Source organism: Meleagris gallopavo, chromosome 2 (genome assembly GCF_000146605.3).
Source record: "Meleagris gallopavo isolate NT-WF06-2002-E0010 breed Aviagen turkey brand Nicholas breeding stock chromosome 2, Turkey_5.1, whole genome shotgun sequence".
In the NCBI taxonomy this organism is placed as follows: Eukaryota; Metazoa; Chordata; class Aves; order Galliformes; family Phasianidae; genus Meleagris; species Meleagris gallopavo.
This window is the reverse complement of record NC_015012.2, coordinates 18,546,382-18,552,507: the sequence shown is the minus strand read 5'-3', so window position 1 is coordinate 18,552,507 and position 6,126 is coordinate 18,546,382. Positions and strand designations below refer to the sequence as shown.

The 6,126-nt window shown below is 35.7% G+C and overlaps 1 long non-coding RNA gene across 1 annotated transcript in view; it reads right to left on the bottom strand.

Moving 5' to 3' along the window:
* Positions 1–1,006: 1,006 nt before the first annotated feature.
* LOC109365892 overlaps positions 1,007–6,126 on the bottom strand; it is a 17,827-nt gene continuing 12,707 nt past the window's right edge. Inside the window, exon 4 of the long non-coding RNA XR_004158799.1 lies at positions 1,007–5,059. This is a non-coding gene — a long non-coding RNA (uncharacterized LOC109365892). The remainder of the gene's footprint in view (positions 5,060–6,126) is intronic.

Here is a 6,126-nt window from a genome sequence, read left to right as displayed (position 1 = left end):
CATCGGTCTCAATGAAAACTGCATGGAGAAGCTTTTCTAATTTAATCTTCAAGTGTGCCTAATTCTTTTTGCTATTTCCATAAACAACATTTCTACCATTTTCCCCTGGTTTTCAAAGCATGCTTTTACTAAATAACTATGATATTGAACCAACTAACTTTCAGTACAGAAACTGCAGCACTAGGATTGGCATATATATTTTTAAATTCTATTATATCTCAATTGCTCATTTGTCTTCTGCATGGTTTTTGCTGTTGTTTTATTTTCCCTTTTTTTTCTTTTTTTTTTTTCCCCTTGAGGTTGAGACATTATAAATTGAAAATTTTGCCTAGTGGAACCATTTAAATTAAGAGCCTGTAAACCGTTGGCAAGCCTATACTTTCGTTATATTAGCAGCATACCATAATGTTAGCTATTGGAACTGTCTTTTATTTGATTTGATGAGGTAATGAGAGGAAAATTGACAAAAACACAGAAAAAGATCTTCAGCTTCTTCAAAGCGTTAATGGCTAAGGACATGAGTTAGTGCTTGGTTTTGCTAGGAAAAATATCTTCTAAGAGTAACTTTAGAAACAGTACAAAATAATGAAAGAAACAGCAAATGTAGGTAATAGTCACACACTGAGAACGGATTTATTGAGTTTATTAGTACTATGACTTAGAATTATTAACTGGAATCAAATATTTGCTAAGTGTAGGGAAACTGTTTTATTACCTCAGACAAAGAGGTGAGAATGAAATTAATTGCATAAACAATGTGTGCAGGTGAGGCTGAGCACAGAGGAATCGAGGGTGTTACTAAAATAACTTTGAGGTCAGTATTTTTGATGAAAATAGGGAAGAAGATTTATGGCAAAGTAATTCAATCAAATAGTCTGAAACAGGTCAGAAGCATTTTATATTATGTGGTGTTGTAACATCTGTAGTCTTTGTGTAAAGAAAGGGAAAAGCAAAAAGAAATCATAGATTGTTGCTGAAGAGAGGAAAATCAAAAGGAAAAGGAAAAGAAAAGAAGAAAAAGGGAAATAAAAAAAGAAAAAAAGGAAAAGGAAAAGAAGAAAAGAAAAATAGACAAAATGTCAGATGCTGAAGATCCTATTTTGGAAAGCTACAATGTGTTGATTGATAGGACTTGCATTTTTCAAGCTCTGTCACAGCTGAAGTATAAAGCTGTCAGTGCACATGATAATGATAGATGCTCTAAAACATGCAAATAGCATGAAAAATCATTTCTCACATAATTTTGGAAGATGAGAATAGTTGTGAACTGAGGGGAAAGGGGAAGGGAGGTCAAGCTTAACATTCAGCCAAGAGGAATAGGCGGCTGCCTTGCTGCTGTTTGAGTTGTTAATTACTATGCAAGTAAAACAAATTGTTATGTGGGCCTTCTGCAAATTTTCCCATGGAAATTTTATGGTGGCAAGCAGAGGAAGAGAGGCAGATCTTTGGAGTTAACCACAATGGTGTGCTCCCCTGGAACAAATGCATCCAAAAAGACCATGCTCCAGGGGCATCAGGAAGATGTTATCTCAAGAGTGGGCTCTGTATTTCAGAGGTGACATTTACAGTATACCATCAACATTGGGGGTGTTTCAGTTAATTAGCCATTTTTATGAACACTGAAGTACAGTAAAACCCGATGTAAGTGTTAGGAATGTAAATTAGTACTATCCCCAAGCTGATCTAGTTCAAAGCAGTGAGCTATTACATACTGTCTCCACACTTATGTTTCTTTTAATTTCCTAAACAGTAAAGGTTGCTGATACTGTCAATTCCCAGTTGATTTTCACATCATATCATTGTGCACAGGCATGTGTTAGTTTGGGCATGTGACTGCTGTCATGCATGTATTTGCCTTTGATGCAGTCAGAGCCAATGTTCAGAAGATGCAACAAAGCTGTGGACACAATCTTTGTATTGCTGGATTTTATTTTTTTCAATAAATGTGCAGTATTCAATGAATTGATATATCTGAGTGGAGAAAAAACAATATAAATTCATGTGGTATTTTGTTTGTTTGCTTGTTTGTTTTTTAAAATAGTTATAGTGATAGCTAATCTGCAGAAGAATAGAACATTACAATATTAAGTGTTATTATTATGGCGAGGCTTGCCTGTGCTCTATGAAGTGGTAGAAACCACTCAGTCCACATCCCTTTCTATTCAAAATTCCTTAGTCCTCAGTCCTTATTCCATAATAACCTTTGACTATGCATTAGTTTCAAAGCTGCCTCGTTCAGCATAGGTCTACAAAACGGATTTTGCATCTACTAAATCTTTTTGCTTACTTCATTCCACCAAGAATGCTAATTTCATGTGATGCTTCAGGGGTGTTTCCTAGTCTGCCTCCACATTTGCCTTTGAATACTTATATATGTTTTTCTTCTGTATTAGGGTTCCTGATAGCAACTCCTGATCATTATAATGCTTCCTAAAGAGATACTATCCAACACGGTGTTTTTAAACATACATGCATCCTTCCAATAATTTCACCCTTCCAAAATTTGTCAGTAAGGTGATTAATAAAACAAAATAAAGAACAATAATATTCTAAATCTGTCACTCTATGTCTTACATTTGATCCTCTGTATGTCAAACTGCAAGCTCTTGAGGGGCAAATATTGTCTCTATTTCTGCTGTTCATTCTGCTGAACACACTGTCACACTCCACAAATTACAAATAATGAGCAATGACGATGGACCTTATTTTCTAATGCCTTCCATCTTATTGCTATTTATCTCCACGAAAAAAACAAGTGTCAAAGAGGTGACATTAGCAAGCACTGTGGGTCCTCAGCAGCTCAGCATGTTTTAAGTTCTCTTTCATAAAAGAGGACAAAAAATTGAACACTTTAGTAAGTTTTATCTAAATATTTTACCAAGTTCTAAATTGAGTTTCCAGTTGAGTTCTAAATAAATTTGTTTTACACTTCATTTTGTTAAATCTTGATACCACTTATCAGTCAGCAAGCTCTGGTCTTGCTGCTGTGAAGAGCCTTGTACTAAATAGTTTAAGAAAGTGAGCTTTCATACGAGTTGTTTTCAGACTTTGTTCAGACTATGTTTATGGTCAGATTTCATCTTTGTTTCAGGCCTGAAGCAATAGCTGACTTTCATGTCCAGATACTAGTAATGCCACATATTTGTTATTCAGTAGGGCAACATTCTTTGGATATATTCAAGTTCACATTTAAAAGTAAATGAAACTCACTGTTGCCATTGCTGAATTCATACCTTTCAGCCTTACATTTCCAGTTTCCTTTTCTTGTGAAGATTGAAAGTATCCAGAGATGGAAGTGGTTAAACTGAAATTTGAGAGACATTGTTCAAATCAGTGCATATCTAAGAAAATCATGACAGAAAAATGATGTATTGGCTTCAGAGAGGTTAAAGTAGTATCTTCATATACAGAATGGATCATATACAGAATGGATCAGAAGGTCTTTTCGCCTTACTACAATTAAAAAACTTGTAACAAAATCAGTTAGGTATTCTTGAAAACCTGAAATGAGGCAAGCAGAGTTTCCAGAACAGAGATGAGAAGCACTATGATCAAACAGAAAAAATCACATTCATCTAATGTGGCCTACAGCCAACTTTTCCCAATAATTGCAGGTGACAGGCCAGAGCTGATCCAATGTGCATTTTAATTGGTGGCAAACTTAAGTAACAAGCCTTTGCTGTTCATCTGTCAAGTGGTACTGTGTTTATTCTTTTGTTGTAGTTGTTAGAATGTGTATTACATATATTAGTTGAAGGTCTTTGACATCTAATGGAACAGAAAGCGGATTTCCTCCTTCTAATTTCCTAACACGTACATTTCCAGAAGAGAAATAAAGGGAAAAAAATGTAACACCTCTGTAGTCTGACAGAGTGAAGATTCTAAGATGTACTGAAAACTTTTCAATGAACTGATCGCACGGGCAGAAGTTCTTAGAGTTAAAACAGCAATTATGTCTATGTATCACAGTGCTTGTGCTTTACTTCAAAAGCTGTGAAAAGGTGAAATAGTTATGTTCATGCTGTCCCTTCTGAATAAAACCCTGCCATTGTCTTGAGAAATCTTTCTTCTCATTGTAAACAGCTTTCTGAGACTTATTACTATATCCATTTTTTACTTTAAAAGAAAAGAAAATGAACACCAAACTCTTTAGGAAACATCTTTCATTACCATATGTAGAATATTCTCCATCTTGTTTTTTAACCTCTTTATTAACAAAACAAATCTATTCCATCTGAAGCAGTTGAAGAGACAATTGCACTGTTTTAAGGGAAAGCTTTTGAAATCAAAAGGACTCTAACCAATTTCTAGTGACTGAAAGGTGGGTACAGTTTCACGTGTTACAAAGTATTTGAGCGCTGCTCGGGAGAGGACAGATTGCATTCCATCAAAGGCAATTTTTCAGAGGTTGTCCCTCCTTTTGCTTTCCACAAAAATGAATCTATACCATTTACATGGAGAGCTTAACCTTCAGACTGTCCTTACTACAGCAACACTATTCCTATTGCAGATACATGTTTACTTAGACAAATCTAATTTACCCTTTGTTAATGTGTGCTGTCTTTACTTGCTATATTACATTAAAGTTGAAATAGAGTTACAAAAAATTATCTTGCTTAAAATCATTCATAGGCTTTCATCAAGGGAATAAATTTACCAATTTCACTCTTAGTTTATAACCATCCACTGTACTAACTTGACCTTTACCTAAACAGGGCTATAATTGCAGTTAAGATTATATAATTTACAATAACAACAAAAAATTACTTTTGAGGAACTGCTACTGGGCATGAATGTCTCACAGCCATTAAATGTATCATTCATCTTGAGAAGAAAATTATTCTTATCCACGTCGACATTTTTAACATAAACTGTAGTACTCTCTGTTGGCACTTTTTTACGTACCCATTAATCTCAATAGTAAAGCATAAGTCTCACCCACCTATTCTGTGAAGTTTGGATGTCACTACTGTGTACAATAAAAATTGTATATTCATGAACTCCATTTGTTTTATGTCCTTCTCTCTGTCAAAGTCTCCCAAGCAGCATATGCTTTGCTCTGTGGAGAATAAAATCAAATTTGTCTGTCTTGTCATATTGTCATCAAAGTGATACTATCACAATTAGATTAACATTTTGTGAAGGAGCTGAAGGGAGAGAAAGGAAATAGGAGCACATTACAGCGAATCCTAGTTAACCCCTTCTGTAGCATAACCCCCCCTCTCTGCAGCAACCAGAAGTAAAGGAGGAACCCGGTATCTACCAGAAGTGACACTGTCAAATATTAGTGGTCCTCCTCAGAGCCCACAAGGTTACTGTCTGTCCCACAAGGTATGTTTTCATCCAAAGACCTGTTATTGCTAGTAAAAGCAACAACCGTTGGGAGTGGAGAGTTTCCCAGGCTTTTTAACAAGGCAGCAGTGAGTGATAATGGGGCTGCATGGGGCTGCTGCAGTGCAAATGGGAGAGCTATGGGTACATCCTCCCATAGGAGCATAGGAATTCATCATAAGAGCAAAAGAAGCAACTGTGTCGTTTTTTCCAGTCTTTAATCTAAGTCGACTTTCACATTTATTCCTTTTATTAGTTGAAAAAGAATACAAATCAATGATTTGGTCAGATGAAGGTGCATAAACTTCCCTGTTGCACTTAAGTGAAGGAATAATCACAGAGGAACATCCAGAGAGTGTCTCAAAGTTTCCTCACAGTCTGTAGAGTTGCATTTACCCACCCCCTTCCAGTGTACAGGCAATGTCCATGTAATAAATTGTGCCAGCACAGGATAAAGATATATATCAGTACAACTTATCTTCATATTACAATTGCATCATCTGCACATTGATCTCCTTCTCTAGGGATTAATTCTAACACAAACAGTCCCTGATACTTATTCCTCAAGACAGGCCTGCCAAGGATGTATTTTCTTTTTATTCAACTATAAGTGAAGTTTCCCACCAAACTGATAAATTTGACTGCCAGGCACATATGTCACAGCACATCTACTCTGTCTCTAAATTGCTACAAAAGTTATCAGTTGTTCAGATTGGAACTCTTTCCTGAATACATTTTCTGTAAAGCCAGTTAGAATAGTTTCCATAATCGTCATTGCAGTTTTTAGGAAAGAAA